This window comes from Podarcis melisellensis, assembly GCF_964234715.1.
Source record: "Podarcis melisellensis genome assembly, chromosome: 8".
In the NCBI taxonomy this organism is placed as follows: Eukaryota; Metazoa; Chordata; class Lepidosauria; order Squamata; family Lacertidae; genus Podarcis; species Podarcis melisellensis.
In genome coordinates, this window is record NC_138540.1 from 57,749,686 (window position 1) to 57,765,598 (window position 15,913).

The window sequence follows — 15,913 nt, forward strand, 5'->3', positions numbered from 1 at the left end:
GGTTAAGAGCGGTAGTCTTGTAATCTGGGGAACCGGGTTCGAGTCTCCGCTCCTCCACATACAGCTGCTGGGTGACCTTGGGCTAGTAACACTTCTTTGAAGTCTCTCAGCCCCACTTACCTCACAGAGTGTTTGTTGTGGGGGAGGAAGGGAAAGGAGAATGTTAGCCGCTTTGAGACTCCTGAAGGGGAGTGATATCAAATCCAAACTCCTCCTCTTCTTCTTCTTCTTCTTCTTCTTCTTCTTCTTCTTCTTCTTCTTCTTCAAGGTAGTTCTTAGCCCTTGCTACCCACAGAAAGTAGCAACTTCTCCCAGCCTCTCACCCTGGGAGACCAACATTTCCCAGTCTCTCACCCAACATCCCTCCATGAACCATCAACCATCTCCATGGTGTCTCTTGATTGTTCTGTCCACATGTTATCAGTATACTATGCTATCAAACATAATGCTGCATGTTGCCTGTGGCATATCACTGAACATAAGGCAAACCCTCAAGCAGCCCCTATTTACAAGGCACAGTCCCAATGTTCTGGCATCAATGCCCATGCTGTAAAATGTTCTTGTACATTCATTGCCATTCTTCTATTCATTTATTTATATTTATTGCATTCAAAGACCACCTTTCTCTCCAAAGTGGCATACATGGTCCACCACCACCCCTCCTCAATCCTGCAACAACAAGGTAGGCTAGGCTGAGAGGCAGTGACTGGGTCACCCAGTGAGCTTCATGGCTGAGTAGGGAGTTGAACCCTGGTCTCCAAGGTCCTAGTCCAACACGCTAACCACTACGCCACACTGGCTCTCCATTTTCAGCCTACCCCACCCCACCCCACCTGAACATCTAGCAGTTCAGTTTTGGAAGACATAGGGAGTGGGGGATCTTGTAATTGCAAACATCTAGCCAAAATTTTGCACCAGCTTCCCTCCCATTCCTGCTATTTAATATGCAATAGTAGGTAATCCTTAGTATGTATTTAACATAGCATGCAATAGTATATCATCCTTAATATATATTTGACATGCAATGATGTGTACTCCTTAGTATCCAATGCTTGTCATGCTCAAAGTCGCTGCATAGATTCCAGTTGCAGCTATTCTAGAAGTACAGCCAGATCCATTGTGACATCAAACATTCTTTTCAAGAAAGAGGAACTGTTACGGTACGGGCAGTTTACTAAGACACTGTGCTCCGGAAGTCAGGATGGGACAGGCTGTTACAGAGTAAATGAATACAATGCACAGCAGGCAGAGAAGAGATTGTGTAATGTGTGCAAGAGGGGAGAGTCAGGCAGTGATCCTTGATGGGTGAATAAGGGATGTTCCAGCTACGCCAGTGCTGTGTCCAAGAATCAAGGCAGAAGTAAATAACAAGGGCTTTGTTCTAAGATTAAAAAGTAACTGTCAATGCAAAACTCAACAAGTGTGCCCCAGCTTAGCGAGTCCCCATTGTTACTTCCCATCTCTTGTAATAGGCTGAATTCTTTCAGTTGGCTATTCCTTCCAGCTGCCTTAAAAAGAGACTTAGGGGGAAACTGCATGTTAAATCACCATATTTCTCCCTCTCCATATTCCCACAACCCAGCACTATGAAAGATAATCCTTAGTCCATGCAGGTAGTTATTTAGCTTGGACAGGCCATCTCTCTGGTTCACTCTCTGTCTGAATGGTTGAGGGAGTTGGGTATGTTTAGCCTGGAGAAGAGAAGATGGAGAGGTGATATGATAGCCATCTGCAAATATCTGAAGGGCTGTCACCCTGCTGCTCCGGAGGGTAGGACTACAACTAATGGATTCAAATTGCAATAGAGGAGGTTATAGCTAAGCATTAGGAAGAACCTTCGGACAGTAAGAACTGTTTGACACTGGAATGGGCTCCCTTGGAAGGCAGTGGACTCTCCTTCCTTGGAGGTTTTTAAACAGAGTTTGGATAGCCATCTGTCAGGGATTCTTTAGCTGTGATACCTGAATTGCAGGGGATGAACTAAATGACCGTTGGGGTCACTTCCATCTCTACAATTATGTGATTCTATGATTCAAGGCAGGTTCTGGTGTCGTCTGTAGTGCTGATGACACAGTGAAATCATCCAGCACAGCACAGCTCACCTGCCTCACTTTCCTACTCTGATGGAGCCGAATAAGAAACATCCCACACACAGTCATCAGAAAGGTCATGAGTATAATGTTCTGTTCTTTCAACCAGCTTACAGAGAGATGTTAATCTGTATTCTCCCTTCCACAATATCCCAGGTTTTTGGTTTTTCGAAAAGTATGCTTTATTTATGCATTTTCAGTAGTAAATACAGTTAAAATGTCTAACTCGAAAGCACCCCCATTTCCCCTCCCCCTCCTTCCCAGTCATCCCATATAATTCATAGAATTTGCATAGAATTCAGGTGTTTAACAAATCATGTGTAAATATTGAGAACAATTGTAAATATTGGGTAATGTTCATTCTCCAAGCAGATTGCCCCAGAAAGTCAGTGGCAGTGTCTTCGTCCTGTTGTTTCTGACATGGGGGGGGGCGGGGAATGTACCATATGTCATCAAAATCTTAGATAGCTTTTCTATGAGTGCAACTCTATGAGTGCAAAATCTTAGTTTTCTATGAGCGCAACTCTTCTCATTGCATGCATCCTATATCAAATTAGCAGCTGATTTCCAATTTTGAGCTAAAACCTGTCCAGCAGCCACCATAAAAAGGATTAATAGTTCTTTAAACAAAAAGTCTTTTAAGCCTTCAGTAAACAAGTTTAATAATGGTAGTTTGGGATCACAGGGAACTGTTCCACTTCATCTGTTCTTAAGCTATGAAAACCTTGAATCTTCTTGCAGCTCCACCACATGTGGCAATAAGGTCCCAATTCTTAGCAACCTCTCCAACCTAGTGAGCTTGCTTGTGAGTTTGTTTTATAGCATCTGAGACCTACGTAGCATTTATTTCTGTCCTTGCTGATATAGACTTAAATGGTTGTTTTCCCCAAAATTTATGCCACTCACTTGGCTCAATATTACAGATCAAATCTGATTCCTACAGAGATTTTAAGGAACCTAGATTACCGTGTGACAGTAATTTTTAGATGTGTAGTATTTAGGAGAAGCTGTTCTATGGGTTTGAGTGGTCTGATGGCTTGAGACATCCCTATAGGGTTGGAAGTAAAGTGTTTTACTTGAATAGCCAGCCAGTCTGTATCCTTTTGTTGTTGTTGTTTAGTCGTTTAGTCGTGTCCGACTCTTCGTGACCCCATGGACCAGAGAACGCCAGGCACCTCTGTCCTCTACTGCCTCCCGCAGTTTGGTCAAACTCATGCTGGTAGCCTCGAAAACACTATCCAACCATCTCGTCCTCTGTCGCCCCCTTCTCCTTGTGCCCTCCATCTTTCCCAACATCAGGGTCTTCTCCAGGGAGTCTTCTCTTCTCATGAGGTGGCCAAAGTACTGGAGCCTCAGCTTCACAATCTGTCCTTCCAGTGAGCACTCAGGATTGATTTCCTTCAGTATGGTGAGGTTTGATCTTCTTGCAGTCCATGGGACTCTCAAGAGTCTCCTCCAGCACCATAATTCAAAAGCATCAATTCTTCGGCGATCAGCCTTCTTTATGGTCCAGCTCTCACTTCCATACATCACTACTGGGAAAACCATAGCTTTAACTATACGAACCTTTGTTGGCAAGGTGATGTCTCTACTTCTCAAGATGCTGTCTAGGCCTGTCATTGCCCTTCTCCCAAGAAGCAGGCGTCTTTTAATTTCGTGGCTGCTGTCACCATCTGCAGTGATCATTGAGCCCAAGAAAGTAAAATCTCTCACTACCTCCATTTCTTCCCCTTCTATTTGCCAGGAGGTGATGGGACCAGTGGCCATGATCTTCGTTTTTTTGATGTTGAGCTTCAGACCATATTTTGCGCTCTCCTCTTTCACCCTCATTAAAAGGTTCTTTATTTCCTCCTCACTTTCTGCCATCAAGGTTGTGTCATCTGCATATCTGAGGTTGTTGATATTTCTTCCGGCAATCTTAATTCCGGCTAGGGATTCATCCAGCCCGGCCTTTCGCATGATGAATTCTGCATATAAGTTAAAAAAGCAGGGAGACAAAATACAGCCTTGTCGTACTCCTTTCCCAGTTTTGAACCAATCAGTTGTTCCATATCCAGTTCTAACTGTAGCTTCTTGTCCCACATAGAGATTTCTCAGGAGACAGATGAGGTGATCTGGCACTCCCATTTCTTTAAGAACTTGCCATAGTTTGCCGTGGTCGACACAGTCAAAGGCTTTTGCATAGTCAATGAAGCAGAAGTAGATGTCTTTCTGGAACTCTCTAGCTTTCTCCATAATCCAGCGCATGTTTGCAATTTGGTCTCTGGTTCCTCTGCCTCTTCTAAATCCAGCTTGCACTTCTGGGAGTTCTCGGTCCACATACTGCTTGAGCCTTCCTTGTAGAATTTTAAGCATAACCTTGCTAGCGTGTGAAATGAGTGCAATTGTGCGGTAGTTGGAGCATTCTTTGGCACTGCCCTTCTTTGGGATTGGGATGTAGACTGATCTTCTCCAATCTTCTGGCCACTGCTGAGTTTTCCAAACTTGCTGGCATATTGAGTGTAGCACCTTAACAGCATCATCTTTTAAAATTTTAAATAGTTCAGCTGGAATACCGTCACTTCCACTGGCCTTGTTATTTGCAGTGCTTTCTAAGGCCCATTTGACTTCACTCTCCAGGATGTCTGGCTCAAGGTCAGCAACCACACTACCTGGGGTATACGGGACATCCATTTCTTTCTGGTATAATTCCTCTGTGTATTCTTGCCACCTCTTCTTGATGTCTTCTGCGTCTGTTAGGTCCTTTCCACTTTTGTCCTTTATTATGGAAATCTTTGTACGAAATGTTCCTTTCATATCTCCAATTTTCTTGAACAGATCTCTGGTTCTTCCCATTCTATTGCTTTCCTCTATTTCTTTGCATTGCTCGTTTAAGAAGGTCTTCTTGTCTCTCCTTGCAATTCTTTGGAAATCTGCATTCAATTTCCTGTATCTTTCACCATCTCCCTCACATTTTGCTTGCCTTCTCTCCCCCGCTATTTGTAAGGCCTCATTGGACAGCCACTTTGCTTTCTTGCATTTCCTTTTCATTGGGATGGTTTTCGTTGCTGCCTCCTGTATAATGTTACGAGCCTCCATCCATACTTCTTCAGGCACTCTGTCCACCAAATCTAAATCCTTAAACCTGTTCCTCACTTCCACTGTGTATTCATAAGGGATTTGACTTAGATTGTATCTTACCGGCCCAGTGGTTTTTCCTACTTTCTTCAGTTTAAGCTTGAATTTTGCTATAAGAAGCTGATGATCTGAGCCACAGTCAGCTCCAGGTCTTGTTTTTGCTGACTGTATAGAGCTTCTCCATCTTTGGCTGCAGAGAATATAATCAATCTGATTTCGATGCTGCCCATCTGGTGATGTCCATGTGTAGGGTCGTCTCTTGTGTTGTTGGAAAAGAGTCGTCTCTTGTGTTGTTGGATGGTGATAGAAAGCTATAAGAGGAAAGATGGCGGGAGCTAATCTTTGAATATAATCATAGAACTGTAGAGTTGGAAGAGACCCAAAGGGTCATCTACTCCAAGCCCCTGCAATGCAAGAATCTTAGCTAAAGAATCCCTGACAGACGGCCATCCAACCTCCATTTAAAAACCTCCAAGTCCATCACATTTTGAGGGGGTTTGTTCCATTGCTGAATAGCTCTTACTCTTAGAAAATCCTTCCAGATGTTGCGTTGGAATGCTTGGTCCATGTGGTTTGCAAATGCAGTTGGTTTTAATGTGTCAGGAATGGAACAGCTGCTGCCTGTTTGCATTTGAAAGAATCTCATTCCAGTGAAATTCATGCACATTACTGTGTTTCATCATTTAACATTTGCTACGTATATGGGATATATTATGATCCCTTGTCAGAATATCCTAGGTTTCTTAACTCAAACAAAAAAGCGGCATTCAAATTGTTGTTCATTCGCACCCCAATGTTGCTCTGTTTACACTTCAGATTCCATTTGTTTTTCCCCAACTATTTCATTCATGACAGATTCTGAAGATATGCCTGGTTTAGATTTTAAAACTCCAACAACATTCACTTCCGGAACGCAGGCTCCCCCTCCTTCCCTGAACTGAAGGTGACATCATTGGTGACTATGACAGAACAATAGGCCTAGGCCAGCCTTGGTCTGGATCTGGGGCATGGAAGGCTCAGAAACCTGTCTTGCTCTCTGTGCTGAGTCAATAGAAAGCTGTGGCTTTCTATGTTCCCTCCTAGAAACCTAATGGGGGAGGAAGATATGCTCCATATGAATAGATGTGTAAATAAAACCAATATTACAAAGACACCACAGTCCCCACTGATCTTCATTCTAAAGAAAGTGAAAGGAAACTGATTCAAGCGTTACAGAACATAGTTTTGTTAGCTCTTTAAAAATGATGTGGGCCACCAGTTTGCTGGCCTTAATCTTTAAAGCCCCTAAATGGCTTGAGAATAGAGTGACTAGGTCCCACAAAGACTTGCCTTTCTCAGAGGACTCCCACACATGTTTTTTGAACTAAGGTGGATGGCAAAAAGAAGTGTTACCTCTGGAAAGATGTTCCCCTGGCCACATTCCTGATGACTTCCAGAAAGAGGCTGAAAACATAGTCAATCTCTTCCGCTTTTAATGTGGCTGCTGTTTTAATGCTGTCATTGGGGGTCTTAACTGATTAACTTTCCATTTTGTTGTTTTATTGCTTTTGTGGGACTAAGTCAAAGAAGCTCGTGGTAGGAGCATCACACTTTGCATGCAGAAGATCCCAGGTTCAGCTGCCAAGAAAATCCTGGGAAGACTCCCAACTAAGATCTTAATATTAGTTTTCTGATATATCCCCTCCCCACTGATCTTCCAGGATGAGAAGAGGTCTGAAGAGGGTGGAGCAGAGACAGCTGTGTCAGCAGAGTTCCAGATTGCATGGGAGGGACCCACAGGAGGAGGAGATTTAGGCAGCTGTGGGAAGGCGGGGATCTTCAGCCTCCACAATGACTTCATAGGAGCAAGACCTACTGAGAAGTGTTGTTGTGCTCATTAGGCCTGGCTTTCCTGAGCTGACCTGGTTTCTGCTAATAAAGAGTTAACATCACATACTGCGTGTGATTTATTGCTGGCTGGCTCCCTGACAGTTGAATGCCTGTGGGTAGTCCCAAAACAGAGTCTGCTTCAACAAAAATTAAGGAAAGAGTGAAGATGGCGAACGTAGTCATGAATTTAGCCCAGAGCAGCAGAGTGAAATTGACAGCTTAAAAATGGCTATCTGGGATCTTGAACATCCAGTGGAGAATAGGAGGATCAGCTTTGGGCAACTGGCATACGTGAGACCTGCCCTTGCTCTGGAGTTGCTTGTTTCCTGTTGGTTTCGCTTGTTTGTTATATCATGCTTTGGGTTCAGTGTTTCCAGTTGCTGGAAATCACAGAGGGGACAATGCCCTTGACACCCAGCCATAGTTTTATTATACGTTTAATGGTCTTCTTGTTATAATTTTGAGGATCCTTTGGGTGGATTATAAATGAAATAAGGGTGTTCCAGAACCAGAGTTGCTAAAAAACATCTGCTCCTCCAACTTCAATTTGTTTAAAAGCAGTTCCTTTCAAGCCCAAAGTCTCCCATGCAGCCCTTGGAGTACCCTTAAATCCTTTGTGAGCAAGAGACGTGCTGATTCAATTAAAATGTATAAAGGGAGCACGATGCTGACAAATTCAGTTGAATGATCAGCCTTGAGAGACAGGATGGAGTTATCTTCCAGGGGTTTGCTTTTTGTTACATGGCATCCCAATCTCCGCGAGTCGTGCAAGATTCTGGGAGTTCCAGGTCGTGTTCAGGGTCGTGTTTCCATTGCGAATTCAGGGCACAGTGGAGTCTGTAGCACTTTAAGATATATGGTTTATTTTACACCTATATATGCCTAAAGTCTTCCAAGGATGGGGTGCAGAACATTATACCCCAATAGTGTCTCTCCTTGCCCCTCTCATAGTTCAGCAGCTGAGGTTTAAAGCAGCTGTCAGACATGGCTGCTAGTCTCTCAGTGCAGTCTCCTCTAGCCAGAGCCAAGATGGTTTTGCCCTGCCCAGCAGCTCATGGAAGTCTGGGTTTGTTCTCCTTCTCCCTCCCAACACATCCTTCACCAAAAACCCAGCCCTCCTGCAAAACAACACTCCTTTTCAATCACCTCTCAGACACTCATCGCCTTGGCAACATCTGTTTGGTACTAACCTGCGCAACTTCTTTGGTGTTATGGGTACCTGACCATCATTTCATAATGGCCTACATTCAACCACCCCAGCCAGACAAATTTGCACAACCTAAACCCAGGAATTTCCGTAGGCACAGTTCAGGAAAACTGCTGCAGCCTGTATTTATCCCTTCAGTGTCCCAAATATTAGCTATATTCAGACATTCATTCATTTCTTGGGTTTAGCATACCCATCAATTGCCCTGGAAAACCTGGGACATCCCATTTTTTCTTATGAGACCATGGCGGCCATTTTGAGTGCCTTGCTGTCACGTGATTTGGGGCCGAGATCTTGCCCCGGAAAAAGTGGTTTTCCAGTTCCATGATCTCATGTGGTGCCCCAAAGGCAAGTGGAACATCCTCTCAGAGGACCATTTGGCCTATGTAAGCAGACTCACTCAGTGCCTGACTTCATCATCCTCATTTTCACCAGTGCTATATAGCAATATTGTTATTACAGTCGCCAGCCTGGCTGCTGAGCTTGCTGGATCAGAGCAGAATACATTTGGGGGTTTGGGGAGGCAGTCAAGCAACTTCTGAACTTTCATTAACATAAGCTCACTGATTTCTGTAGCAATATTGTTGCTAGATTAGAGCAAAATGCACTTAGGGGGGATTGAGGGCAGTCCAGCTTCTTCTGAAGGGTGATTACAATAAGTGCTGGTTGGCGTGAACTTTTACTTTTTGCTTTTTCACCGTAAATATAAATCTTGATTAAACCTCAAGTGTGGAATTGTTCAAACCTTTGGAGTTACAAAGCAACGTTTACTCCTTTGAGCATCAGGTACACCTGGCTATTTTATGCCTGGAAATCAGTAGAGAAACATGTTCCATCCCTTCAGCAGAAGCAACTCAGTCGGGGATAATTTGATTGTCCTCTATTTTCTGGCTTTCTGACACTTCCCAATTGATTGTGTTTCCTTGAGCAGCGGTGTTTTAACTCTATGCCGGTTGGTTTATCTTGTTAACTAGCACTTGCTTGGGGATCAGACTGTCCTCAGCAAATGCCGCCGTAAGACCTGCCTGGTGAGTCATGCATCCTCTTGTCTCCTGCGTGAACCCCAGCCCTTCCATCCTAAGCTCAGGTTGTATATATATGTAAATAAAACCACATATCCTGAAGATACCACAGCCTCCATTGACCCACATTCCAAAGTAAATGAAGCCTGGGAAAAGCACATGGAACTCCCAGAGTCTCTCACCACATGCAGGTTAGGGTGGTGTGTAACAATGCATTGAGATGCAGTGTGGAGTAGTGGTTAGAGCACTGAACTGAGACCTGGGAGACCAGGGTTCAAATCCCCACCTTGGGCCAGTCACTGCCTCTCAGCCTAACCTACCTCCCTAGGTTGTTGTGGGGATTAAATGAGGAGGGATGAGAGCCATGTACACCACCTTAAGTGCCTAGGAGAAAAAGGTGAGCTATAAATGCAATGAGATAAATAATAAATACATTAGGCTGTTGTGTAGAAAATTGGCAGATTAGTGTCTGCAATGTGGCATTTTAATATTTTGCTTTATCTTTGTCCTTGTTGTTACCTACCCTGGGGTCTCGCAACAAACGGTGGGATATAAGTTTGCTGCTTTCTTTTTTAAGGTTTATTACATTTTCTCAGAAATACAGTCATACCTTAGTTCTTGAATGTTTTGGCTCCCGAACGGCACAAACCCAGAAGTGGCTGTTCTGGTTTGTGAACTATTTTTGGAAGCTGAACATACGACGGGGCTTCCGCGGCTTCTGATTGGCTGCAGAAGCTGAAAATCAGAAGCCGCACTTTGGTTTTCTAGTGTTTTGGAATTGAAATGGACTTCTGGAATGGATTCCATGTGTCTTCCAAGGTACAACTGTAGCATTATAAAAATGAAATAAACCATGTAGAAAACAACCAGCAACTGTGTTACAAATTATGGTAATGCAAGTAGGCAGATCCAGACTTGATTTTGCACATTTTAGTCAAAGGAAGGGACCAATAACCAGAGTGTCTAATACAGCTGTAGAAGCAGGAAATCGCAACCAGGCAGCCTCACCACATTGAGGCATGTGTTGCTGGAGGTGGAGGGTTTGCAGTGCACGATTCTTGCTGATGAAACATATGAAAGGGAGCCATGTAACACTGAAGGGGCCATGTTTCATTACCCCTTCAGCAGCCTCTGTGGATGGGTTAAGTGGACGACGCAATATCCCACACTTTCTTAAGCCACCTTTCACAAGACGAACAGGTAGGAGACTTCTGGAATCCCTTTTCTTTTGCTTTCCTTTGACACGTTGATTGAGTTTTTAAAAACTACAGTGTACAAATGAGACAAACAATAAAGAAACAAAGACTGTGTGGAGCACATAGTTTCAGTTGGAATGAACAGAAGGCTTACAGTTGCATCATAATAAAACAATAGATGCTGGGGGGAAGTCTTGGATGCTACAAAGGTAGATTCTTATTCACCAGGGTTTTTTAAACAGAGGTTGGATTCTTTAGCTGTGTTTCCTGCATTGCATAGATGATCCTTGGGATCCCTTCCAGCCCTATGATTATATGATGCTATGATTCTATGAAGGGACATTTTAGAAGTCAGAGTAACGTATCAATAAGGCAGCCACACAGCGCCACTTGTTGTTGGGGGCCTAAGCTGTCAGTGCACTTGTTGCATTTATAAAGCATCTAATCGGAAACCATGCATCCTCAAAATGGTCTCGTTCCCGAACCCCTCTTAGAACCCTCCTCTGTTGGGTTAAACGTTCAGAGAAGGCCATGTCCTGCACCTTCTCAAACCAATAGGGACGCCATGCAGACTCCCAGCATTGGGAGATTTTGAATCTGGCTGCAGGCGGCAGCAAAGCAAGCAACTCCTTGTTTTATATGGGTGGAATCTGAGACACTTTCCATGGCTTAGCAATCTCAGTTCAGTCTGCAGCTAACAGCAGCACTACCAACTCTTTGTGCACAAAAGGGGGAGGTTAACTCACTTTCAGTGACTAGGAGTGCCAAGACTGGATCAGGAGTGAAGGTTTGGTTTGTTATTGTGGAGAGATCCGCAAATATAGATCACCAATAAGATGTTAGTTTTTCACACCCTCTCCCTGCCCCCCACGTATGGGGAAAAGTGCCCTTATGGCCACAAGTTCTCCAACATAGTGGCATGAGATAAGTTGTTTTTTCATAAACAGGCAATAAAAGAAGAAATATCAGCTTGCAAAGCAGGGAGTGGGAATCAGCTCTGCAAGCAGGTGTGGTGAAGATAACCATGAGGACTAGCTTCCAGAAGCCCAACCTAGTGGAAATATTCTCTGCCTTCAGTAGGCACATGACAGGACATCATTCCGTAACAAACAACTCCTTCGTGCAGGAAGTGACACCATCCTAATGTGTCAAAAAAGTGATGTGGAATTGTGCAATTTGCCTGTTTTTCACAATCACACTCCACTCCAATGAAGTAAACATAGAGCTCAGTTGCCTCTTTGTGGAGCCCTGAAAAGGAGTGCAAGCTGGCAAGACCTGAGCCCATTTCAGATGAGAGGTGTGGAGCTATCAGTGGAGAAGAAAACTCAAGCCCCCCTCCCTTCCAACCCCACCCCTCACCATCCAAGTATCCCTTCTAAAGCTGGGAAGAGAGTCTACACACCTGGAAGCCGTTCTCCCACTTCCACCTTCCAAGTGTGGATATCTCCACATATGTCATCAAAACACTCCTGAAATATAGTACTTTGGTCAAATCGATCCCCAACAATATGATCTGTTCAGGCAATTCCAAGTTTTGAAGAACAATAGAAGAGCCTGCAGGATCAGGCCAATGGCCCATCCAGCCCAGCACTCTGTTCTCGCAGTGGCCAACCAGATGCCCCAATGGGAAACCTGCAAACAGGATTTAAGCACAAGAGCCCTCTCTCCTCCTGTGGTTTCCAGCATCTGGCATTCAGAGGCATTTACTTCCTCAAACAATGGAGTCATATCATATAATCATCATGGCTAGTAGCTATCAATAGACTTTTCCTCCATGAATTAGTCTACTTCATCCTCACATCCTTGTGGGAGAGAGGGTTATTGATTTGTTTCATCTTTGCTCTTGTTTTTATTATGTACTTTGTGTGTGGGGGGGTGTTCTGTGAACTCTCGTGAGATCTGCCCCGACAGCAGTATTACAATTTAATAAATCAATTTAAAAAATTAAAAAACATGGAAGGGAGGCAACTGGGTTTACTTTCAGGCAACCTGTTTATTTATTGAGAATTTTGTCCCCTTTTTTGTACAACATATGTAGCAGGTTAAACAACACTGGCTAATTTATAAAACTAAATTCTGATTTGTTTGTGGGGAGGTTATACAACGTCTCATCAAGCATTTAGTATCCCACACTTCCCAGTGCATTTTCCTGTCACTTTCCGTATGACAAAAACTTCAGGGGGGTTTTATTTTATTTTTATTTTTGGGAGCAGGGGAGCAAGTTGGCTGCCCAAGAGCACCAAATTAGCTTTAATTGTACAACAAGAATTTGCCAGCATGTGATTGAAACCCACACAGAAATAGTGACAGTGAAGCTTCCAAAGCCCATGCATGTAGAACCTACCAAGCTCCAAATTCCCTCCATTCTGACCACTGGAGCATCCTTGGATCTGAACTTTGAGCAGGTACAATTTTTTAGCTTTTAAGCTCCCCCCCCCCCTTGCAGGGGTGGGTGGCATGGCCTTCTCAATGTGCTTGCTCTGGAAGCCTAGGGATGCTCATGTGAGATTTTGCAGGAACTTGGATGGCCCTGCAAAATCTCAAGGGAGCATCCCAGAACCCATGCGCTGAGCACCCGCCCCCCCAGCAAGGCAGAGAGCTGAAAATGTATTTCCTTGCTGGGAAATGCCAGTCAAAAAGAGCTTTCCAGATTGTTTGCACTTAACTTGCATATTTTCAACCAGCCAGCCTTCAATCACATAAGGTTGAAATCCCTCTAGTTAAAGGGACGTAAGGTGTTGTCATATCGTAATGAAGGCTAGATACTATTTTCTACTGCTCAGCTCAGCTGCTTCGAGCATGGTGCTGATAATGCCAAGGTCATGGGTTCGATCCCCATATGGGCCACCTGTATATTCCTGCATTGCAGGGGTTGGACTAGATGACTCTGGGAGTCTCTTCCAACTCTACAATTCCATGATTCTATCATTTTAATAGAAATAAGTTAATCTTTGACTTGTTGCAAGCACTGAAGGATGCCAAAGACAGGGACCTAGAATGCATTCCAACTTTCCTTACCCGCCCCCACCCCTCCTGGGTCTCATGGCTCTTTAAGAAGTACTTCATGCCAAACTGATGTACCTCTTGCTTTGGCAGAAGCTGCCCTGCTGTTCAGCATTCTGTGGCCGACTCCTTCCCCCAAGCAAGTTGCAATTTGGGAGCTTTCTGGGGCAGCACAACAACAGCTCTGAGGCTAAGGAGAGCTTGCAGGGAGCCCAACACACAATTCCGAATCAATTTTATCAAGTGAGTCTCTTGACCATTTTTCATAATCATCTGCACACTTCAGTTTTATTTTATTTTATATACTCCTGATCCCCCTTGCTAACAGAGCAGGGTCAGCGGGCAGTACCTCCCCCTTGGGGGCTGTGGGATTATCTGGGGGGCACTCCTGGAGGTGTAAATGACTATCAGACTATCACTGGATCTGTTGACTGAATTAAACAAAATGGTTTTAATTGGATTTTGAATAAATGTGCAATTAATTGTGACTGCTTTGAATTTTATTGTGCTGTTATCTTCCTTTGTGGGTCATGCAAACTATTATAAATTATGTTTTTTAACAGCGAATGGTAAGGGGCACTGGGGATGAGTTTATGGAACCAAGAGGACGGTGGCCCAAAAAAGTTTGGGGGCCACTAGTCTAAATCCTAATAGATCTTGCTGGGCTGCACAGTCAGGCCCAGTCACACCTTTCTGCCCCCCCCCCACCTCCCGAAGATCACCCATGCAGCTGTCTCTGCTCTGACAGTTTCTGAGCTGTCTCTGCCTGACAGCAAAGGTGATGGAGATTGCCACACCGCCTGCACATTGCAAAGCCCCTATAAAGCTGTGAAGGTTGGGGAAGTTGAGGCAGGGGCTGCCTCTCCCAGCCCTGCGTGGCATGTGTGTGTGAGTGTGCCAGCCACACAGTTCCTTCCTTCCTGAGAGACACTGTTGGGCAGATAACGCCTTTGGAGAAGCATTTTGCAATTACCTTGCCGAGAGGGCGAGAGAGAGGAGCGGAGTAACGGCAGTCCTTGAGCTGGGAAGCAGAAATTTGTGTGTTTCCCCCACTCTCTCTTTACAAACTTATTCAGGGGACGCAGCACATTGGCAGGGGATTCCACTCCAATCTCCAGCATCGCCATTTCCCAGAATGAGCAGAGAGTCAGTGGAAAATAAGCAGAGGTAAGTTTTGGGGATCCCAGATATTTTTTATTTTTTAATTGCTTGCCACTCAATGCATGGGGCCATGTGCTCAGTTGTGTCGCCAGATTATGACTGTGTTTTGCCCTGTCCAGGGTCTGCTGTCTTAAAGAATGTCGTTCTAAATATGTACTGGGGCTCATGGGGCATTCTTACCCCTTCTTCCTCTGTTAGGTGGTAGTTGTGTGTGCCAGTCGGGGAAGGGTTCCCACTCACTCTGTTGTGGGTGAGAATGCCCAGCCAAAGAAGAGTGGCCGGCTGGCATTTTGGTGCTGGGTAATGCTGACATGTAGAGCTAAACATTGTACCGGGAGATAGTTGGAACTCTGCTCCAGATATGTGGGACACAGGACAGCTCTGCTTGTGATGGAAACGTCTCCAGAATGAGGTTGTGGGGTACAGATCAGAAGAATGGTCTTGCTAGGTCAGCCACAGAACTGTCTAGTCCAGACCCCTCAGCACCCACAAGTAAGGCTTGAGGGGATGACCATTTCCCCCTTTGTCCCCATTGTCTGGCATTAAGGCAGAGTGCCCCAGCACATGTAGGTTCCATTTAGACTCCATGGCTAATAGGGAACAAAAGTGGGACCTCCAACCAAATGTTGGGGTGTACCTCCTTTGCCCCCAAACAGGAGTTTGATTGCTGTTAAATCCTACGCTTGCATTATGTTGGGAACAGAGAGAGACCAGTGCTGTATCTAGCGCTTGCTCGGGAAAAGAAAAAGAGGAAAACACACAACTAGGAAAGACAAAAATGGCAGGAAAGCAGCAGGCATGCCCTGGACAGATCACTTATTCCCACCAGTGAAGGATTTTGCCAATGGGATGAGGGAGGAATCTGATTCCGTTCTCACTTAAAGGCAAAGCTCCCTAATTCACCCTTTACGAAATGAAGCTGCCCTTTGAAATGGGCACTTCTCCGAATCTTGCAATGTCATTCTCCAGCCAAGTAATGTGTGCAAAAATGCATATTCTGGGATAAAATACATTGAAATGTATATATCAGTAGCAATAACAGACAGAAATGCATGCTATAATAAGAATTTTTTTGCAAGAATGTGTAGATTGGGGAAAACCATGTGCACATTAGGAGACATTCACACTAAAGCGCTGGCGTATTTCCACGAGGACATTTTGTATTAAAAAAACCCAAATCGCAAGCTGATGCATGGAAAATTTAGAGAACTGAACTTAAGACTGGGAAAACAAGACACTGAGATGAAC

At 44.5% G+C, this 15,913-nt stretch overlaps 1 protein-coding gene and 1 long non-coding RNA gene across 4 annotated transcripts in view; both read left to right on the forward strand.

Annotated features, from left to right (window-relative positions):
* The first annotated feature begins 1,132 nt into the window (after nucleotides 1-1,132).
* Nucleotides 1,133-7,140, forward strand: LOC309376603. Its single transcript, XR_014171250.1, has 2 exons — nucleotides 1,133-1,360; nucleotides 6,908-7,140. It is a non-coding gene; the product is annotated as an uncharacterized lncRNA (long non-coding RNA).
* A 6,488-nt stretch (nucleotides 7,141-13,628) lies between these two features.
* Nucleotides 13,629-15,913, forward strand: part of CSF3R (colony stimulating factor 3 receptor) — a 31,194-nt gene continuing 28,909 nt past the window's right edge. For 2 of the 3 annotated variants that reach the window (XM_081923044.1, XM_081923047.1), the window contains exon 1: nucleotides 14,146-14,671. The gene's annotated coding sequence lies outside the window, so the exon portion shown is untranslated. Of the gene's footprint in view, nucleotides 13,748-14,145; nucleotides 14,672-15,913 lie in introns of those variants that run through there. The other variant, XM_081923045.1, reaches the window with a different exon arrangement.